Source organism: Lynx canadensis, chromosome B3, assembly GCF_007474595.2.
Source record: "Lynx canadensis isolate LIC74 chromosome B3, mLynCan4.pri.v2, whole genome shotgun sequence".
Classification (NCBI taxonomy): domain Eukaryota; kingdom Metazoa; phylum Chordata; class Mammalia; order Carnivora; family Felidae; genus Lynx; species Lynx canadensis.
This window is the reverse complement of record NC_044308.2, coordinates 109320025-109343439: the sequence shown is the minus strand read 5'-3', so window position 1 is coordinate 109343439 and position 23415 is coordinate 109320025. Positions and strand designations below refer to the sequence as shown.

Below are 23415 nucleotides of genomic sequence, written 5' to 3'. Positions count from 1 at the left end.
TTGGAAATTGTGGTTTGAAAAGTGGAGGTTGTGGTTGGAGGAGGTGGAACAGAAGAAAAGTCGTAGCATTTGGGGCAAAACAGTTTATGAACTAGGTAATTGACTAAAAGATATGAAACAGATGTATTTTCTTTGGAAAACTGTAGCATTTTAAAACGCTATGCATCCATAGATCTTTTGTCTCCTCCTCTCCAGATACATATGGTAGCAGTGCTTGATTGAGATAATATAAAAAAAAGTTTATGGAAAAGTCTTAAATTTTTGCCTTTTTGGGTTCTTCTTTATGGCCTTTGGTTTAAATTTTGTCTAAGCACATTTGTGGCTAGAGACTATATTGGATGATTTCTGATGTCTGGTCTAGTTCAAGGTTCTGCTCATTCAGTGTGTTATCTATACAATTACAAATACTTAAAATATGTAATGTCTTAAAAGACCACTTTATCCAGAGCTTCCTAACTTCTAACTTAATAGTGGATGATTTTCAACTTGCTACATCAAGCTAATAGGATGCAACCAATAATCTCAACTAATAACATAAAAATGAGTCAATATAGAATGCATCTATTATTAAAATATGTTCATAATCATAATATTACAAACTTAATTTCCCTAAAGATTCTACTCTGTCCTTGTCGGCTGCTCAGATGGAAAATTCTCCACTACATTGTTGTTGTTATTCTATGTATGTTGGGAGGTAGATAGAAACTATTCGGTGACTTTTTTCCATACAATTTCTATGCTCACTTAACTTTAATATTATTAAAAAAACCCTATTTCCCTGAAAGTTAAGTGCAGACATTGTGTTTTGATGCCATACACATTAGTTTAAAAATTACAGAAAAAAGAGCAATGATAGTAAATTATTTTATAATTTTAGATTCCATTTACATCAAGCTTTTAAAGGTACATTTATTTCTTTCCTATTTACCCTCTGGAAAGGCTTGAGAGGAGTTTATTTTGAAAATGTGAAATATGATAAGGAGATGATAGAAGTTATATTTCACTTACTATATGAATTTATATATTAAGATTTCAGTCATTTAGAACATAGACACCAATATTTTAATAACAAGAATCAAAAGATTGGCTCAGCTCATAAAAGGGAAGATACATTAAATGTGTTACAAAATAATAAATGTATTTGACATAATATATAAATATATCAAGAGATCCTCAGCCTCATGCATATTTTTTTTTTTTAATTTTTTTTTTCAACGTTTATTTATTTTTTTTGGGACAGAGAGAGACAGAGCATGAACGGGGGAGGGGCAGAGAGAGAGGGAGACACAGAATCGGAAACAGGCTCCAGGCTCCGAGCCATCAGCCCAGAGCCCGACGCGGGGCTCGAACTCACAGACCGCGAGATCGTGACCTGGCTGAAGTCGGACGCTTAACCGACTGCGCCACCCAGGCGCCCCATTTTTTTTTTTTAATTTTTTTTTCAACGTTTATTTATTTTTGGGGGGACAGAGAGAGACAGAGCATGAACGGGGGAGGGGCAGAGAGAGAGGGAGACACAGAATCGGAAATAGCTCATGCATATTAAGTAAAATGCAAAGTAAAACTATACACTGACATACCATTTTCAGGTTGTTACAAGCAAAGCTTAGTTTGGGTACCTGGGTGGCTCAGTTGGTTGAGTGTTGGACTCTTGATTTCTGCTCAGGTCATGATCTCATGGTCATGGGATCAAGCCCCACATCAGGCTACCTGCTGAGCTCAGAGCCTGCTTAAGATTCTCTCTCTCCTTTTGTCCCTCCCCCACATGCGATTGTTCTCTCTCTCTCTCTCTCTCTCTCACAAAAAACACAAAACAAAACACCAAAAAAAACCCCCAAACAAAACCAAAAATCAAAAACCAAACAAAAACTTTGCTAACACACTAGGATGGTGAGTATGGTGGCTAAGAAGGTGCACTGCTCAGATCTTCCTTCATGAAAACCTACTACCCAGAGCACAATTCATAGCTTCCTGCAACCAGCTCTTGGTTTGGGAAAGACAACTGTTAGCATCTTTTTCGAACTCAGCATTCATTCAGTGAGTTACCACACTGTCACACTAGTAGCTTGAAACTGGCCATGGCCGCAGTGGGAGTATTTACACCCAGAAAGACACAAATGGTATGAATAAAGGCTTTTTTTTTTTTTTTTTTTGACTGACAGCTGCTGCATTTTCTGATCTGTTGCATTTCATACACTGAAGCCATATTTCCCCAAGGCTACTCTTAGCCAATAATTAAGAATGGTGGTAAACAGTATAGTTAGTCGACTCCTGCTCAATGGAGAACTCCTCTATTGAGTAGCATTTGCTCTGGGGCTCCCCATTTACCTGTACTGTGGTCTGAGACTGTTCTACCCAATACCTCTTCAGACGTGTCAGACCTGCATTGTGGTCTGAAGCCTCCTCCCTCTTCCCTTTATCTTTCCCAGGTATTCATCTCAGTAAAACTCTTGCACATGTAACCCTGACTTGGCGGCACTCTGTAGGGGACGTGAACTAATAAAGTGAACGTGTGGGTATTCTCATACATTGCCCAAGGGGAAGGTAAATTGGTAAAACTTCTATGCAGAATGATTGACATTACCTCATTTTGGAAAAAACAAAACAAAACAAAACAAAACAACCCTAGAGCCAACCACTTTCGCATTGTTTAGGAGATTCTTTTATTATTGCTTGCATGTCAGCAAACAACAAGATTACCTACCTACCTCCTGGTTTTTCTTTTCTTTTTCTTTTTTTAATTTTTAATTGTCTTTTAAAGTATTGGAGCTTGAACTCATGACCCTGAGATCAAGACCCAAGCTGAGATCAAGAGTCAGATGCTTAACTGACTGAGCCCCCCCCAGGCGTCCCTGATTTTTCAGTTTGAGGCCTTGTCTTTGACTTCGCAAATGGCATTTTCTCCCTATTCTTACTATGTCCATGCACTTTTCCCATCACCTAGTTCTCACAATACAGGTATATCATCCTTTTGGTTCAATAAATATTAGGTGTTCACAACATTATTACTACAGATATGGAACCTTAAACATGCTATGATTGTTTTCCTGCACTTTACATTTTCCCGAGCATTAATAAATGTCTGGGTTTATTGTTTGCTTGGTTTTATGTACTTACCACTAATTCAAACACTAAGCTCTCTGCCAATTGTTTAAATGTTCTCTCATTACATCGATGCAAACAATATTCTATCAACATCATTTAAAAAATTTTTTTTTTAATATTTTATGTATTCTTGAGAGAGAGAGAGAGACAGAGCTTGAATGAGGGAGGGGCACAGTGAGAGAGGGAGATACAGAATCCCAAGCAAACTCCAGGTTCTGAGCTGTCAGCACAGAGCCCGACGTGGGGCTCGAACTCATGAACTGTGAGATCATGACCTGAGCCAAAGTCAGAAGCTCAACCGACTGAGCCACCCAGGTGCCCCTATCAACATCATTTTCTTAAACAAATTTTTTTGCTCCCACTTCCCACATGATCGACCATTTGGCTACTTATAACATTCTAGGCTAGAGAGAATTTCTCCTCAGAATTTTGAAAGACATAATGTCATTGTAGTCCATCTTCTAAAAACTGTTAAGAAACTTGTAACCACAAGGATTTTGGCCCTTTTATATGGCACCTGTTCTCTCTTTCTGGAAGTTTGGTGTGCTCTCTTTGTCTCTGGATTTTGAAACTTTCTGATCATAGGCCTTAGTGTGGGGTCCATTTTCATCAGTTTTATTGGGCACTGATGGTGGCCCTTTTCAATCTGGAAAAGTGTGTCTTATGTCTTAATTTCTTTTTCCTGAAATTATTTTCTCCACCCTTCTCCTCACTTTTCTCTTGCTGGTATTCCTTTTATTCAGACATTATATGGATTGGACTGGCCTTCTAGTTTTCTTTTTTTCTTCTTTCCAATTTTCCAACACTTTCTATTTTTGCTATACTGTCTGGGAGATTTCCTCAACATTATTGTCTAACTTTCTTTGTCCTTAATGATTGTTTTTGTTCAAGATCTATTTAACTTGATATCAATAAAGCTAAATTAGCTTTCATTTAGTATTGGCATATATAGATATATCTTTTAAATTTTATTATTATAGATTATTAAACTCTAGCTGTATCTTTATCTTATATAGATTCTGAGAGGCTTTTTAAAAAATGTATATTATTTTTTTGAGAGAGAGAGAGGGAGAGACAGAGACAGAGAGCAAGCAGGGGAGGGCAGACAGAGAGGGAGACACAGAATTGGAAGCAGTAAATTCTGAGAGTCTTAACTGACAAGCTTAATCTATGCATATATTTTGAGATTAATTGCATTTTTATTTACGTAAAGCATTTTATTCTCTACTTTAAAATACCTTTGTTCTTTTCTCTCTGTTTTTATTCCTTTTTTCTTTTTTCTTCTATTTTTTGGATTGATTTTTTCTCTCACCTACTGGGTATCTTCCATTAGTTTGGAAGTTTTTCTGTTAATTGATTACTCTTAACATTTCTTTTTAAAAATATTTAAAAATTTTACTTATTTATTTTTAAATGTTTATTTTTGAGAGAGAGAAAGGGAGAGAGAGAGAGGGAGAGAGAATGAGTGGGGAAGGGGCAGAAGGAAAGGGGGACAGAGGATCTGATGCAGGCTTTGCACTGACAGCACACAGCCTAATATGGGGCTTGAAGTCACGAACCATGAGATTATGATCTGAGCCAATGTGGGATGCTCAACCCACTGAGCCACCCAGGTGCCCCTGATTACTCTTAACATTTCTAGCATCATTATGTGGCTTATTAGTATCTTTACTCTTTTCCTAATTAATTCAAGGACCTTTGTTCATCTCATCTTTGAAATTATTATTGTCTTGTATTTTGCATCTATATTTTTTAACTTTCCCTTTTAATTATTATATTGTAGTCTTATTTATTTATTGAAAGTTTATTTCTTAGAGAGAGAGTGAGAGCAAGAGCGAGCGAGTGAGAGAGAGAGAGAGAGAGAGTGAGTGAGATCGTGAGCCGGTGAGGAGCAGAGAGAGAATCCCACGCAGTCTCCGCATTGTCAGTGTGGAGCCCAATGCAGGACTCAAACTCATGAACCATGAGATCATGACCCGAGTGGAAACCAAGAATTGGTTGCTTAATTGACTGAGCTACCCAGGTGCCCCAATTGTTGTCTTATTTAATTTCAATACTTTAGATGTACCCACATGTCCATCAGTTTCTTTGATCACATTATTTTATCCATTTTGGCTTCTTTCTGGTTTAGTTCCTGTGGATCAACTCTATATTATCTATTATATGACATCCAACTTTCTGGAACATACTTCTTCAGGGAAACCTTCCTACATTATGTTAAAAAGCAAAATTCAGCCGAGTAAATTTTAAAGGCCATACTGGCTTTATTCAATGATTCATGAGTTGGGCAACTTCCCATCTAGCAATAGAAAGGAGCTCTGAGGAGCTGTACAACACAGAAGACTTTTATAGGCAGAAGGGGGCAAGACAAAGACATAATTAGCAAAGAGTGGGTTATTTCAGGCAACGTCACCTTCATTTAGGGGAAGGCCGGGTGTCTATCAGGCAAGTTACTTCATTAGTGCTGACCAGGTAATTCCAGATGGACTGGTTAAGATTACATTCCTGGGAGAGGCTGAAACTGCAATCAAGTTGATGTTAAGTCTCGGTTCTGTGACACAGGCGGGCTTAGCACAAGTGACTCCCATTTTGGGCCTTTTTTAAAAAAGTAATTATTCCAAAGCAACTCTAATGAATATCTTCATCGTATTTCATCTTCATTTATGTACATGAGTGCACATTAATGTAATTGAAGTTATTTTTCTTTTGTTGCTTTGTATGTGCTCATGAACACGTACCATTTGTTGTGGGACCTGGGGTCTTGTTCCTTCCTTAGGATATGTTTGTTGTGAGCCTTTGGGATGGTTGCTCTGGCTCTCAGTTTCTGTGTCTGTAAGAAAAAGGAAGGAATACCCAATTACTTACACCACAGGGTGGTTATAAGGAATAAATGGGAATAGAGACATGAGTGAATTTTACTTGTAGAATTTTCCTATCTGAGAGGATATTATTATTTCCTTTGTGTATTTTTTTTCCCCTCAGCTTGATTCTAAGACCTGTGATAGGGAACAATGTGGCCCATCTCCTTGGTAATCCTTTATTATTCTTCGTGCATATCAGTGACTCACTGACCTGAAGCAATGACGTATTAGCAAGGTTTTAGTAAATTGTACAATGACATAAAACTTATGATGAAGTGAGCTGGTGGTGGCTTGGGAATAGGAGAGTATGAATCTGAAAATAGCAGTTTAATCCTTTAATGTGATGCGGGTGCAGGACTTAATAACTCTTTATTTTCAACATTGTTTCAGTTGATGTGCACTCTGAAGGTAATTTGATTTACTAGGAATTCACAAACTGAATATGTGATTCTGTAAGAGAGTTGTGAGGCATGGAAGACAGCGTCCATTAGAGGAAAATGTTCTGTTTGAGAAGACGTAATGCAGATTTCCTAGAAACCATAACCCAGGGTAAAAATGTAACGAGGAATCCAAGGAATAGAATCAAGCACTTTTTTTTTTTTTATTATTATTCTTTTTTAAGGGAAAAAGCGTGAGCGGGGGAAGGGCAGAGAGAGAGGGAGACAGGATTTCTGAGCTGAGGATGCAGGCGGGAACTCAGGAGCTCAATGACCTGAGCTGAAGTCAGTTGCTCAACAGACTGTGCCCTCAGGTGCCCCAGAATCAAGCTCTTTTTTTCTTTTCTTTTTTTCTTTAAATTCAAGTTAATTAACATACCATATAGTCTCGGCTTCAAGAGTAGAACCCAGTGCTTTATCTTTTATATAGGACACCTAGTGCTTGTCCTGAAGAAAAGTGCCCACCTTAATGCCCATCACCCACTTAACCCATCTCTCCACCCACCTCCCCTCCAGCAACCCTTAGTTTATTTTCTGTATTTATGAATCTCTTAAGGTTTGCCTCCCTCTCTGTTTTTATCTTATTTCAAGCTCTTGTGTATGTGTGTTTGAATGCCACTCTGGGTGGTCCACGGAACGTGATTTCTGGGAGGCCTGGAAATGAATTATAGGGCATTAGGGAAAGATATGGCAGCTGCAGGTAACACCATTTGATAGTGTAAGTGGACATAGGAAACCTGATATACACAGGACAGAGAGTGGTATTAGTAAGTGCTAAACATGATAAACTAGGTCGTGACACATTTAAATTGGGAAAAAGATCACTAATGTATTGTTTCAGGGGGCAAAATGGATCGGTCAGCTATTGCTAAGTGGAAGTATATAAATATTTTAAATTTTCTGAAAAGCTTATGGAAAAACATTTCTACATTGTTATTATTATTATTATTATTTGCAGTTTATGCTTATGAAGCTGTCACATGCATTATTATGTTTTGGCATACATATTTACATTGCATATTTTTTATTTCTTATCTAGCCATCAAAACAAGAATTGGAAATTAAAGAGGCTAATTTTACTTATAGATTTTGGTGACTTTTTCAGCCTCTGATTTCTTTTTCTCACTTCTGTTGAATTTCAGACCCTCAACTAAATAGAGCATGTTAGAAATTGCTATTTAATACAATTTCGTTGCCATTACTTTTTCATTAAAGCCTACAGATAATTTGCAATAATGTTTGAGTGGTATAGGTAGAGATTACATAATCTTTTTTTTTTTTTTTTTTTTTTTTTTTTAGTTTTCCTACATTTAATCTAATTAGATCCTTAGAAACACTGGCCAGTCCACCTTGGAATTTATTGATTTTTCTTATCAGTGTGTTTGCACAGATGATAATAGACTTTATTTTTAAGAGCAGTTTTAAATTCACAGCAAAATTGAGAGGACGGTACAGAGATTTTCCATGCAGAGGTTGCCCCCACATACACTTAGCCTCTCCATTACCAGCATCCTCCACCAGAGCAGTACATTTATTACCACTGATGAACCTACATTGACACACTATTAGCAAAACCCATAGCTGTATGTTCTTTGGGTTTGGACAAATATATAATGACATGTATCCACCATTACAGTATCATACAGAATACTTTCACTGCCTTAAAAATCCTCTGTGCTCTGCCTATTTATCCCTTCCTCCCCTTCCCCTCTAGCAATCACTGATCCTTTTACTGTCTATATAGTTTTGCATTTTCCAGAATGTCATGTGGTTGGAGTCACACAGTAGATAGTCTTTTCAGATTGGCTTCTTTCAGGTTTTCATATGTATTTAAGGTTCCTTCATGTCTTTTTGTGGCTGGTAGCTCATTTCTTTTTGGAGCTCAATAATGTTACATTGTGTAGATGTACCAGTGTATTATCTATTCATCAATTGAAGGGCATCTTGGTTGCTTCCAAGTTTTGGCAATTATCAATAAAGCTGCTGCAAACTTTGTGTGCAGGTTTTTGTGTAGGAGTAAGTTATCAACTCATTTGGGTTAATTCCAAGAAGCACAATTGCTGGATCATCTGGGGAGATTATGTTCAATTTTGCAAGAAATTGCTGAACTAGCTTCCAAAGTGGCTGTACCATTTTGCATTTTCATCAGCAATTAATGACAGTTCCTGTTGATTCACATCCTCACAAGCATTTGGTGTTGTCAGTGTTTTGAATTTTAGCCATCCTAATAGATGTGTAGTGGTAACTCGTTGTTTTAATTTGTAATTCCCTAATAACATAAGATGTTGAACAGCTTTTCATATGCTTATTTTCCATCTGAATGTCTCCCTTGGTTAGGTGTCTATTCAGATCTTTTGCTCATGTTTTAAACAAATTGTTTATTTTCTCCTTGTTGAAATTTAAGATTTCTTTGTATATTTTATATAATAGTCCTTTATCAGATATGTCTTTTGCAAATTTTTCTCTCCTCAGTCTGTGGCTTGTCTTCTTATTCTCTTGATAGTATCTTTCACAGAGCAGAGTTTTAATTTTACTGAAGTTCATTTTATTAATTATTTCTTTTATGGATCATGCCTTTGGTGTATCTAAAAAATTACCACCATACACAAGGTCACCTAGATTTTCTCCCATATTATCTTCTAGAAGTTTTATAGTTTTGCGCTTTAAATTAAGTCTATTATCCATTTTGAGTAAATTTTTGTGAAGGGTTTAAGGCCTGTGTCTAGATTCATTGTTTTTACATTTGGATGTCTAGTTATAACATTTGTTGAAAAGAGAATCTTTGCTCCATTGTACTGCCTTTGCTCCTTTGTTAAGAATCAGTTGACTGTATTTATTTGGGTCTATTTCTGGCCTCTCTGTTTTGTCCCATGGACTTATTTGTCTCTACTTCCACCACACTGTCTTGATTACTAGAGACTCATAGCAGATGTTGAAGTTGAGTAGCATCTGCCCTCTGACTTTATTCTTCTTAATTGCGTTGGCTATTTTGCACAATTTTTGCTTCTACATACAAACTTTAGGATCAGCTTATTGATATCCACAAAATAACTTGGTGGGATTTTGATTGGGAATGTGTTGTAACTATAGATCTAATTGAGAAGAACTGACATCTTGACAATATTGAGTATCCCTGTTTATGAACATGGGATATCACTCCATTTATTTAGTTCTTTTTTGATTTCTTTCATCAAAGTTTTGTGGTTTTCCTCATGTATATACATCTTGTATGTATGTGACTATAATGTTAGCTGTAGGTTTTTTGTAAATATTCTTTATCAAGTTGAAGAAGTTCTGTTCCCTGTTTTCTGGGAGGTTTCTTTTTCTTTTTTTAATCATGAGTGGCTATTATATTTTATTAAATGGTTTTTCTGCATCTATTCATGTAATCATGCGATTTTTTATTGTTTAGTCTGTAATGTTATGTCTTACCTTAATTGATTTTTTAGTGTTGAACCAGCCGTGCATACTTAAGAAAAATCTTACTTGGTCATATTGTGTAATTATTTTATAGATTGCTTGATGTGATTTATAATATTTTGTTGAGGACTCTTTCATCTATGTTCATGAGAAATATTGGTATGTAGATTTCTTTTCTCATAATGTCTTTGTCTGATTTTGGCATTATGGTAATCCTGTATTCCAAAAGATAAGTTAGGAAGTATCATATCTAGTTCTATCTTCCAGAAAAGACTGTATAAAATTGTTATATTTCTTTCTGAAATATTTGGTAGAATTCACCCATGAACTTATCTGGGCCTTGTGCTGTCTTGGAAGGCTATTGTCTAATCAGTTTGTTTAGTAGACACAGTTCTCTTCAAATAGTCTATTTTTTCTTGTGTGAGTTTTGGCAGATTGAGTCTTTCAAGGAATTGGTCCCTTTCTTCTAGATTTATTCATAGTATTCTCTTATTGTTGTTATTAGCCTTTTAATGTCTATGATACCTATAGTGATGTTCTCTCTTTCGTTTCTCATATTAGTAATTTGTGTTCTCTTTGTTTTTTCTTCTTAGTAAGTGTGGCTAGAATCTTAATAATTTTATCTATATTTTCAAAGAATAAGCTTTTGGTTTTGTTGATTTTCCCTTATGATTTCTTATTTTCAATTTCATTGATTTTTTTGTTCTAATTTTCATTATGTCTTTTCTTTTTGTTTACTTTGTACTTAATTCTCTTTTCTTTCTTTCAGTTTACTAAGGTAGAAGTTTAGATTATTGATTTTAGATCTTTCTTCTTTTCTATTATTTGCATTCAAAGCTATAAATTTCCCTCTAAGCACTACTTTCCTGTGCCACACAAATTTTGATATGTTGCATTTTCATTTTCATTTAGTTCAAAAACTTTTAAAATTTTTCTTGAGATTTGTGACCATTTCTTATTAAAAAAAAATAACGTTTATTTATTTCTGAGAGACAGAGAGACAGAGCATGAGCAGGGAAGGGGCAGAGAGAGAGGAAGACACAGAATCCAAAGCAGGCTCCAGGCTCTGAACTGTCAGCACAGAGCCCGATGCGGGGCTTAAACTCACAAGTGGTGAGATCATGACCTGAGCCAAAGTCGGACACTTAACTGACTGAGCCACCCAGACACCCCTAACCATTTCTTATTTAGAAGTGTGTTGTTGGGGCACCTGGGTGGCTCAGTCGGTTAAGTGTCCAACTTCAGCTCAGGTCATGATCTTACAGTGTGGGTTCAAGCCCCGTGTCAGGCTCTGTGACAGCTCAGAGCCTGGACCCTGCTTTGGATTCTGTGTCTCCCTCTTGCTCTGCTCCTCCTCCACTCATGCTCTGTCTCTCTCTCTCTCTCTCAAAAATAAATAAACATTAAAAAAAAAAAAAAGAAGTGTGTTGTTTAGTCTTCAAGTATTTTGGGATTTTCTAACTATCTTTCTGTTGATTTCTAGCTTAATTCCATTGTGATCTAAAAGTGAATACTGTATGATTTCTATTCTTTTGCATTTGTTAAGGTGTGTGTTAGTCTAGAATATGTTCTATCTTGCTAATTTTTTTTTAATGGTAACAATTTTCTTTTTTTTTAATTTTTTTTTCAACGTTTATTTATTTTTGGGATAGAGAGAGACAGAGCACGAACGGGGGAGGGTCAGAGAGAGGGAGACACAGAATCGGAAGCAGGCTCCAGGCTCCGAGCCATCAGCCCAGAGCCTGATGCGGGGCTCGAATTCACGGACCCCGAGATCGTGACCTGGCTGAAGTCGGACGCTTAACCGACTGCGCCACCCAGGCGCCCCTATCTTGCTAATGTTTTATGTGAGCTTGAGAAGAATGTGTTTTCTTTGCTGTTTTTGTTTGACTGATGTCAATTATATCCAGTTGATTCATGGTACTGTTGAATTCTACTATGTCTTTACTGATGTTCTGCCCGGTAGATCTGACCATTTATGACAGAGAGGTGTTGAAGACTTCAACTATAACAGTGGATTTATCTATTTCTCCTAGAAGTTCTACTTGCTTTTGCCTCACATATTTTGATATTCTTGTTATGTTCATATACATTAAGGCTTATTACATCTTGGAGAATTTACCTTTTCATCATTATGCAATGCCCCTCTTTATCCTGATAATTTTCTTTCCTCTGAAGAGCTTGAGACTTTTACTGTGATGAAATTTTCATGTATTACCTGTGGGGTGATTCTACCTTGTATTCAGGACTTAGGTTTTTAGTAGCCTGCTTTAAAAAAATCTTAGCTACAGTTTTAAGACCTATATACGTCCCAGTCCTTCTCTGAGTGAGAAAGCGCCTTTACAACCTAGTGATTCTAATAACAATAAAAAAATCTATGTATATGTATATGTATATCTATATGTACACTTTTTAAAGTTTATTATTTTGAGACAGAAAGAGAGCACAAGTGGGGAGGGGAAGAGAGAGAGGGAGAGACAGAATCCCAAGCAGGCTCCGCACTGTCAGTGTGGATCTTGCTGTGGGGCTTGAACTCATTAGCCATGAGGTCATGACTTGAACTGAAGTCAAGAGATGGACACTCAACCAACTGAGCCACTCAAGTGCCCCAAAACATTTATTGAGGATTAGATTGGTAGTTCACTCACACTTGACTTTCACCTATCCACTCAGGGGTAAGTGTATGGATAACCATATTTGGCATCCTTTAAAGCCTTTAAATCTCTCAAGTCAAGAATCAGGATTGAGTAAAGTTCAAGTATCAAGATATAATAATCCAGGATTGCTGGAGACAGCAAGATGAGGATTTTGAGGCAAAGAATTCAAAGAACCTTAGGGCATAAACTATTTATGCTTTCTGTTGAAGAGTTAATGGGTCTTTGGGAAGTTCCTATGGTGAAAAATCAAACCATTTGATTTTCTGGAGTCCTGGAAAAATAAAGTCATGCTAAGGAAGATAGAGGAATTACATAAAAGTCATGTTAACATGGTTTCAGGTCTGAGTCTCCAGGCTGAGTGTGGGGTTACGCAGGGTCAGTTCTCTAGTTTTTAAGTTAGGATGGTTGTCTCCTTGGGAGAGGGTACAAAGCATAGTTTTCTGGACTGCTACATAGACTGCTATGAGGTCAAATCCTATGGAAGAGGATGCCTGTTGCTGCCCTGCTCATAACCAGTGATTTCTTCCCTGTATCCCTCTTGAGATATCTAATGAGAACAAGCATGGCTTATGACAGTCTTGTGAGCGTGAATGCTTACTTGGTCAGCATTGCAGACAAAAATATGGACTTTACAATCAGATGCCTGGTGTGCATTTTTCCAGAAGATGCTAGTTTTCACTGTGATTTGTTTGTGCTTAGGTCATTGTGTTAGGCAAAATCAGCCATCTTAAGTTATATTCACATTTATACACAGGCTTATACTGAGTTGTGAATGGCCATACTCAAAATGTTTTGTTTGAGCTTTTGCAGATGTTGTAATTGTTTGGCCACAATGAGTGAAGAAGCATAGATGATAGAAGCTTGTGCAACAGTTATTTTATGATAGTTACAAATTGTTAGACTAGCAGAATTTTTAACTCAAATATTGTCCTGCTAGAATTTTAGAACCACTTGAACTTTTTGTGTTCAGTATTAAAATATAACTAAAGTTTAATAATAGCACATATATTTAATGCCATTTTCACCTTTACTGACAAAGAAAGTAATCATATTTAGGGAATACAATTTCCACGTGTAGAAGCCTGTCAGTGCGTGTAATAAAGTTATATCACTAAGACTGATAATTTCTTCTCCTTAGTGTGATTAGTAAGCCATGTACTTAGATTGAATTTTGAGATGTGGCAGTATATTCAGAAATATAAAGGAATAGCCAAGAGGGATTTATTTTTCTCTCAAAGTTATCCTTTAAATGCAAAAAAAAAAAAAAAATACCTTCTGTGATTTCATTCCTCCATTCATTCAACAGATATATATTGAGCTACTTCTTTATTCTAAATATTGGGAACCTCAACAGTGAACAAGCACACAAATCCTCCTTATCTTCATGGAACTGTCAAAGAGAAATTGTACTGAACACTTGTTAAAAATGGCAACAAAGACTTCATTCAAGACTATTGTAATAGGAAAGAGAGATTGAACTCAACCATGCTGAAACAGAAGGCAGAGAAGTTGGTCAATGTGATTAAGCCATCTATATTTGCTAATTGCTGTCATCAAAGTTAGACTCTTACCTGCCCACAGATGCTGAGAGATAGGGGTACTATTTTTCTTGATTATGTTTCAAAAGGATGGCTCCCAAGTCCTTGAGAAAGACATTCATTCCTGGCTTGTACAACTGTCAAAAGTCTGGGAGAAGATTTATATCTCAAAGGGGCAGAGAAATAATTTATAATTGAAAGTTTTCTAAAGTAAAGACTCTAAGAAAAGGGAGGTCAGGGCCTAGAGTCAGGAAAAAAGCCCGTCTAAAGTTTAATCAAGGTGCATTAAGGTTGTCTTGGTCAGAGTTTTTATTCTGGTGGATAAAAACAGCAAACATGTATGGAAAATTTAAGAAGTATATATGTAATTTCAGATAGTGACATGATCTATATACAGACATAATATAGGGCAATAAGATACAGCTAATAACTGGGATGATCAGGAGTTGAACCATGTGGGAAAACATGTACTGGGCTAAATGTAACTGTTAGGTTAAGGTTTTGTTGCTGTTGTTGTTGCAAAGAAAAGAGACTCAAGTAACCTGAAGTGATGGGGGATATAAGAGCAGGCATTTTTTAGAAAATTGGAAAAGAAACATGGGACCTTAGGAACTAATGTATGGTCCTGGACTATCAGAGCTGTGGAAGCCTTGGTCCAAGGCAGCCAAGTTGTAATATTAGGGGAGTGAGCCTGGAAGTGGATGTTGGGCCAAAGAATTGGGTAGGGAGGAAAAAGTTTACAAAAGGGGAGCTACTACTCTTTGAACACCTTCTTTGCATGTCTCCCAGGTTTGCTTTGAGATTGCATCATCTTTTTAGAATAGACTTAAAAACCACATTGTCACATATTATCATTACAATTGTCGGAAAAGGACCGCTTTTAGAAAATGGTTTTGGAGGACATGACTGTTCACCCTCCTCTTCTATTTTTCCAGAATTTGCAGATCTGAGTGTTCTACTATTAGTAAGATTCACTTAGTCCTGTCAGTATCCTCTCCTGCCTTTTCTCTACTGACTGAATTTTTACCTTCTCTTCTCCTTTTCTTTATCTCTTGGATCTCATCCCTGAATCTTCATAACTTTTACTACCTGGTCCATCATGGCCACTTCAGCCTTCCTTTGTTTCAACTCTCACTGCCTCCTCCATTATTCCTCAGCATTTCCTGGACCAGGTACTTATGCTTTAAAACAAGGGCTTTAATCTATTTGAGGATGGGGATAGTTAAGGGAAGTCTCTGAAGAAGTGATAGACATTTAAGCCCAGACTTGAGAGATGAGTAGGAGTTAACCAGGCACAAGGGGTGATTTGTAGGTTCAGGAGAGTGCTTTAAACATCATGTTTAGAGACTCCCAGGTGAGAGAATATGACATTTTTGAAGAAAAGAATTAAGTTTTCTATGACTGGAGTACAGAGAGCAGAAGACAGAGATGCACAAGGCAAAACTATAGAGTTAGGCAGGTTGCATTAAGGCGTTTGGATTATTGTAAAGGCAGCAACAAGTTATTGAAGAATTTAAAGCATCCTTCAACTTAGTTTGCTTGTACATGTATCATAATGTGTGAAAAAAAATTGAAGCTTCAGGCAATATACCTCTTTTTAGGGTGTGTATTTTGGTCCTGCTTTATATTCATTATGATCCAATTAAAGAGAAAGTCTTTTCCACAACAAGAAGCACTTAAAAAATTAGTACATTATGGATATTACTGAAGATAGATGTCTGCTCTTCATCTATCTATCTATCTATCTATGCCACTGTGTTTTGATAAGAATATAAATTGGTTAAAACAGGTAGTATGTACAAGTTATCTAAATTGAGATCCTTCTCTGAAGCATGTTAACTAATGTATGGAGTAATTAGGATTATTTCCCCATGGATCTCTTGGTAGCAGGAATTGGACAAGTGAATTTTGAATAGAAAGGAGGCAATAGAATTTGTTATCTGGGTTAAAGGTTCAGATAATAAATGTACTTTGCAATTTTCTTTCAGTCTTTAGATTGTGTTCTACAATAGAAAATGGAAATGCACTATGTAGTCATTCATGTATATAATCTATTTAGAATAAGGACCCAATGCTTATGAAATGGAGCTTATTACTGTTTTGTGGTTTCTATTCAGTTGCCTGCTATGGTGCTATCCATGAAGATGAAATAACTATTAATTATTAATACAATATCAGTGGTGGAGGAGTCAGAAATTGTTATGAGAGACTTATGTATTGGTTAGTTTATTCTTTAAATAACGTATTCATTCTTTCAATAAGTATTTGGCGCTTACTATTTGCAAGGGAGTGCTAAATAAAAGGATTAACAGAACATATACACTCACAACTAAGGCACATGTCCTGAAGGGAATGTACATGGTCCTTTGAGACTATATAATGGAATGACCTGATCTAGACTGGAGAAGAGAGTTTTCCTGGAGAAGCAGTGACTGAGCTGAGATCTGAAGTACGAAAAGAGCTAGCTAAGTAAGCTAAGGATAGAGGGCATGAAAGACTAGCAAGTGCCTAGGCCCTGTGTTGGAGGGAGCATGGCATATCCAAAACCTGAAATTTGGATGAAGAGTGAGCTGAAGAATGTTGAAGGATGAGGTTAGAGCGGTAGGCACGGGCCACACCATGCAAGTCTGTGTAAACCAAAACAGATTTAAGAACGATGGGAAGCCATCATATGATTTTAAACTGGGAGTGATTTTGTAAAGTAACTCTTTTTTTCATTAAAATTTTTTAATGTTTATTTATTTTTGAGAGAGAGAGAGAGAGAGAGAGAGATACACACAGCATGAGTGGGGAGGGACAGAGAGAGAGGGAGACATAGAATCTGAAACAGGCTCCAGGCTCTGAGCCGTCAGACACCCGGCTCGAACTCATAAGCCATGAGATCATGACCTGAGCTGAAGTCGGATTCTTAACCAACTGAGCCACCCAGGTGCCCTGAAAAGTATAAGAGTTACATAGTGTTCAGAGAAAATTGGATGGGGACAAATAAAGGACTTGAAACTTATTAGGAAACATCTGTAGATCCAGGAGACAGATGCTAGTAGCATGGCCTTAGGTAGTGACAGTAGAGATGGAGAGAAATGGATACATCTGAGAGATACTTAGGAGCTGAAATTAACAGGATTTTAAGATAGATTGGGTGTGAGGAATTTCAGAATACTTCTGACAAGAATACTTCTTAGTTTCTGGTTTGCTTAATCAAATGGCCAATGCTGACATTTGCTTAGATATTAAAAGAGGACCAGAGATATAGTCTGGAATGGGAGAAGGGGAGAGGAGTTTCTTGTAAACTACCTTTCTTTCTTTCTCTTTCTTTCTTTTTCTTTCTTTCTTTCTTCTTCTTAATGAGAGACACATGAGATATTTAAATGTCTAGGGAAGAATGTAGTTGAAGAGGGGAATGGTTGGAATTTTGAGCAGAGTAGAGAAAGTTTGAAATCTAGTGGGTACATAAATTCTTACGAAAAGCAGTAAAATTACTAGGTAGTTGAAAGATGCTTTGAGATTGATGATAATGAGTTTATAGTGGAGGTAATCTGCCCTATTATATGCTCAAGATTATGATTTTCTTGACCGTTAACACAAGCATGAAGAAAGGTGATAATGGAGCTAGGATTTGGATTTTGATAGAGGCTACAATGAAGAGGCAGAGATGTTAAGAAATTCAGGGTATATAGTGTTACTGATGTTATGGGACTGCATAAAGAAGAAAGTGGAGAATGGAGAGAGTTGATAGATTGAGAAAAAGTAGATCTGTTGGTAGACTGGAAGTTCAATAAGATTGAACTCTGCAATTGGTGTAATTGGACCATTTTGCTCAATAGAGAAGAGGAAATGGTCAGATAGCAGGGTGATTAAGTTCAAGACTTCAGAGCTAGAAACACTTTTAGGATATGACAAATTTCATGTTATGACCCTGGGAGTGGGTATCTGAGGAGAAATGGAAAGATTGTTGCAGAGGATTTGGTGAAGAAACTGTGAGACCAAGGTATTGAAAGACTCATTCACATGTATAATAAAGTTATCTATGGTGACTTTAGGTGAGGTTGGATTTGAAAAATATTTAGGAAATATGTGAAGTAATAATTTTGAGTTTTCTATTCTCGTGGTATATTCATTGGCATGGATCTATTCAAAGCAGAATAGGGACACATTTCCCAATATAAAAGATAAATAATGTCTAACATTTATATGTTAAATTTTATTTTACATACCCATATCTTACCTATATTGGACAGTCTTATTAAAATGAGACCTTTGTGGCTAGTATCTAAAATCTATAAAGAGCTCACCAAACTCCACACCCGAAAAACAAATAACCCAGTGAAGAAATGGGCAGAAAACATGAATAGACACTTCTCTAAAGAAGACATCCAGATGGCCAACAGGCACATGAAAAGATGTTCAGCGTCGCTCCTTATCAGGGAAATACAAATCAAAACCACACTCAGGTATCACCTCACGCCAGTCAGAGTGGCCAAAATGAACAAATCAGGAGACTATAGATGCTGGCGAGGATGTGGAGAAACGGGAACCCTCTTGCACTGTTGGTGGGAATGCAAATTGGTGCAGCCGCTCTGGAAAGCAGTGTGGAGGTTCCTCAGAAAATTAAAAATAGACCTACCCTATGACCCAGCAATAGCACTGCTAGGAATTTATCCAAGGGATACAGGAGTACTGATACATAGGGGCACTTGTACCCCAATGTTCATAGCAGCACTCTCAACAATAGCCAAATTATGGAAACAGCCTAAATGTCCATCAACTGATGAATGGATAAAGAAATTGTGGTATATATACACAATGGAATACTACGTGGCAATGAGAAAAAATGAAATATGGCCTTTTGTAGCAACGTGGATGGAACTGGAGAGTGTAATGCTAAGTGAAATAAGCCATACAGAGAAAGACAGATACCATATGGTTTCACTCTTATGTGGATCCTGAGAAACTTAACAGGAACCCATGGGGGAGGGGAAGGAAAAAAAAAAAAAAAGAGGTTAGAGTGGGAGAGAGCCAAAGCATAAGAGACTGTTAAAAACTGAGAACAAACTGAGGGTTGATGGGGGGTGGGAGGGAGGGGAGGGTGGGTGATGGGTATTGAGGAGGGCACCTTTTGGGATGAGCACTGGGTGTTGTATGGAAACCAATTTGTCAATAAATTTCATATATATATATATAAAAATAAAATGAGACCTTTGTATCTAGTGACAATCTATATAGTCCCTAGTATTAAGTCATACCAAGTATGAAATTCTATGCACATAAACACATAACAGATATATTTTCCCCACATTTGTATCAGTTTTTTTTAAGTTTATTTATTTTGAGGGAGAGGGTAGGGAGGGGTAGAGGGATAGAGGGAGGGAGAATCCCAAGTAGTCTCTGCCTTGTAAGTGCGAAGCTCAACGCAGGGCTTGAACCCAGGAACCTTGAGATCATGACCTGAGCCAAAGTCAAATGCTTTACCGACTGAGCCACCCAGGTGGCCCATTATCAGTTACCTTTTTTCCCTGCATCACAAACTACTCCAGAACTTGATGGATAGTAACAATCACCATTTCTTTAACTCACAAGTTTTTGGCTAAATTAGGTGGTACTGCTAAGTTGGGCTAGGTTTAACTTATCTTGATAAGCTTGCCCATGCATTTGTGGTAAACTGCTGAGTTGCTTGGTAGCTTACTGATCTGGGATGGCTCAAATGGATGATTCAGAGGGTTGCTTCTGTGGTCTCTCACCATTCAAAAACCCCATAGGTATTTACATGGCAACTAAGCTGGGTTCCTAGACCTTGAGTGGAGGTGCTATGCCTCTTGAGGTGTAGGCTTAGCATGGGCACAAAGTCATTTACACCACATGCTGTTGGCCAAAGCAAACCATAGGGCCAGCTTGGATTCAAGGGTTAGAGAAATGACCTTATTTCCTGGAGAGAGGAGCTGCAAAGTCACACAGCCAAGCAGTGTGGATATAAGAAGGAAAATAACCACAGCCACATTTTTTTTTCCTTGCAAACAATCTACCACAACATCCTGTGTGTGGGAATGTAAGATGTAGGTGAAACACCATGCACTGGATTTTACAAACCTGCATTCCTCCTCTGTCACTCCCACTTATTTGTCATGTATCTTTGTATAAAAAAGTTCTCGGAGCATCCCTTTTCTCTTTATAAAGCAAAAAGGGAAGAAGGTAGGAAAATATATTAGCTGATAGTAGCCATTTGCCTACTATCATTAGTGATGGTCCAATGAGAGCATTGATTTGTGTTTTAGGTGGCTTAATCATTGAAATATATGATTTTTATGCCAGTAACATCCCACATCTCTTTAGTGTGGGAATCCATAAAAATATTGAGGAGTTAATACCTCAGCGATATGTGCTGGATATTGTTTGCTGTGCTCCTGTGGCCTGAGGGACTTGTCAAGTAAGGAAATAAGCTGGAAAGGCAGAAGACTGATGACTGAAAGTTCTCCATTAACCCTGCTGTGTTCTATTATGCATTTCATGTGTTTGAAATTCTCTTCCACCTGTGGAACCCCAGGGATTTGTGTGCTAAGAGCTCAGAGGTTGGGATAGAGGCAGAAATCCTCTGGACTTCAGAGGAGGGCACAGAAGGTCTGGAAAGTGTGGCGTGAAATGAAGCAGAAAATAAATGAGCACATAAAACTGGTGGAAAGTACAGAATCAAGAAATTGTTATTAAAAAGGTGTTGGCACAGAAGGAGGGCATTTTTTGAGGACTGGTTTAAACAAGGAATTAAATACAACTTGTGGCCCAATCTAAAAGTTGTGAGAGTGAATCATAAGTAAGGGAAGTCTCTTATTTTAATACAATATTGAATATGACCCTCCCTCAAAAAAATCACATGATGCTAAAGAAATCACGAATTTGAGTTGTGTACTATGGTGAGATGTTAACAACACAGCAGTGACTGCTGGATTTTCCTTAACGTTATTTTTTATGTTTAAATATAATATGCTTAAAGAAAATGACAGTTTTAAGTGTAGAACTCAAAGAATTTTCACTAAGTGAGCACATGTAATGATTACTAGCCATATTAAGAAACAGAATGTTGCCAGAATCCCACAATCCTCCTCATGCCCATCATAGTCACTACCCTTCCCCACCAACAAAGGGAGCCAGTATCTTGACTTCTAATTCCACAGAAGAATTACACCTGTTTTTACACTTTTTGTACGTGCAAGCATGCAGTATACACTCTTTTGTATTTGGTCTTTTTGCTCAACATGATGTTTTTTAGATTTATTCTTGTTATTGTATATAGATAGTCTATTCATGTTTATTTTTGGATAGTATTCCACTAAATGAATGTATGAATGTTTATCCATTATACTGGTGATGAACGTTTGTGTGATTTCAAGTTTTAAGTATTTAATCGCATTTTATGTATTTATTTTTTTAATGTTTATTTATTTGAGAGATAGAAAGGAGAGAGAGAGAGCACACGTGCACGTGCGTGCATGTGCGCACAAGTGGAGAGAGGCAGGGAGAGGGGGAGAGAGAGAATCCCAGGTAGTCTCTGTGCTGTCACACAGAGCCTGACGTGAGGCTCGAACCCACGAACATGAGGTCATGACCTGAGCTGAAATCAAGAGTCAGATGATTAACTGGCTAACCCACCCAGGCACCCTTTCATCACATTTTAAAAGCAAGTTGTTTCAGTTTGAGTTTTGATGATGATTGCATTAAATTCTCTTTAATACAAAATGATAGAGAATGAGAAAGTTAAAACAGCTTTCCAAATAAAGCAAGCTTGCTTATTTGTATATTAATAATTTTGAATAACAGTTTCTGATTTTACAAGTCCTTGAAGGGTACACTCCGAACAAATTCAAAGTGAACCTTGGGGATTATGTTTGGGAGCAAACAGGAGTTTGGTTTGATGGGAGCACTACTGAGACGTACAGGCATAGTGGAGATGACCTGGCGGTCCAGACAGAGGTGAGGGTGGGCACCTTGAAGGCCTGCCCTGGAGATTGTGGTTGATGTAATGTCTGTGATGAGTCCCTGGAGGGTACTGTGTATTAGAAAGATGAATCTTGCAGGGTTCGTTGGGGGTAAGGACGGGAAGACTGCACAGCGGTTGGTTGTTGTGGAACAGGCACTAAGAATCTGAGGGACTAGGAGTATCAGGAGCTAATACTTAATCCTGTAGGTATGAAGTAACAGTGAAGGTTGGAGAGGTACATGAATAGATAGATGTGATTTAAATATATACCAGACCAGTGGCCTGTATAGTGTGGGTCTGAATTAAAGGGAGTAGGAACAGAGCTAGGGTGGCTGATAGGCTCTTCCGGTGACACAAGGAAGAAAAAATATGAAGTCATGACCAAGACAAGGCCTTGGGAATAGGAAAGAAGGGAAATTTTTGAGAGGTTTATTAAGTAGATGTATTTTGAGCACTTGCTCATGTCCTGTGATAACATTTGATAACCAGCTGGGGGTGGCAGGAAGCTCAGGCCCAGGTCTGAGGGACAGGGCAGGTAATGATGTCACTCATGACAGTTGGTGATGGAGAACTCATTCAAGTGGAACAAGGGATTCCCTGTGGGACCAATTACCTTGTGAACACCCATGACACATTTAAATGCAGATGTATAGTGAGTATTTGACCTCTGTCAGGAACTCAGGAGACAGGACAGGTGAATCATCCATATAGAGAAGTCAGTAGAATCATGCATATGCAGTAGATCAGCCAGGAGAGGGCTGAGGAAAATCATGATGAGAACCCTAACACATCATAGAAGCATGGAGAGGGGTAGCCCTAGAAAACGATTTTGAAAGAGATATCGGTTGGGGAGTTGGCAAAACCCAGGAGAAAGTGGTGTCGTAGAACCTGTGGCAGAGTTTGCATGTTTGCAAAATATGTTGTAATGTTTAAGTAGTGTTAATCATGGTCATAGAAAATGGTGCTTTTTGATTAAGTGGGGTCCAGAGCAGGTATCCTTTGGGGTGGACCATCTCCTTTTGGAGAGCTCTGCCTATGTAAGAGATCAGGAGGGTTTGCTCTGCCACTGTTTGGACCTAATTCTAGTAGGCCCTGATTTTCACATTCTGGTTGAGAGTTGTGACTTTTTTAGTTCGAATGAGGATAACGATTTCCTCTCTGTTTTTTCTTCTCTTCATTTTTAGAGAAAAAAACTCAGGTAGAAATACCTTTTCTGTGCAGTATTTTCACAGCAGTATCATAGTTCCTTTAAAATTTTAAGCTAGCTAGAGAAGTACGTCCATAGCAGCACTGTTTTTATTTTTTAATTTAATGCTGTTTTGAGTTTGTCATGCATTTGGACTATGGGTTTCTTCAGAGCAGAAGCAAGGCATATTTACGTTCATGTCCCCAGAGCCTAACTCAGAGGTTGGCCCATGGAAGCACTTAAGA

General features: G+C 37.6%; 1 protein-coding gene across 1 annotated transcript in view; it reads left to right on the top strand.

Annotated features, from left to right (window-relative positions):
- KCNH5 (potassium voltage-gated channel subfamily H member 5) overlaps nucleotides 1–23415 on the top strand; it is a 300949-nt gene that overhangs the window by 68935 nt on the left and 208599 nt on the right.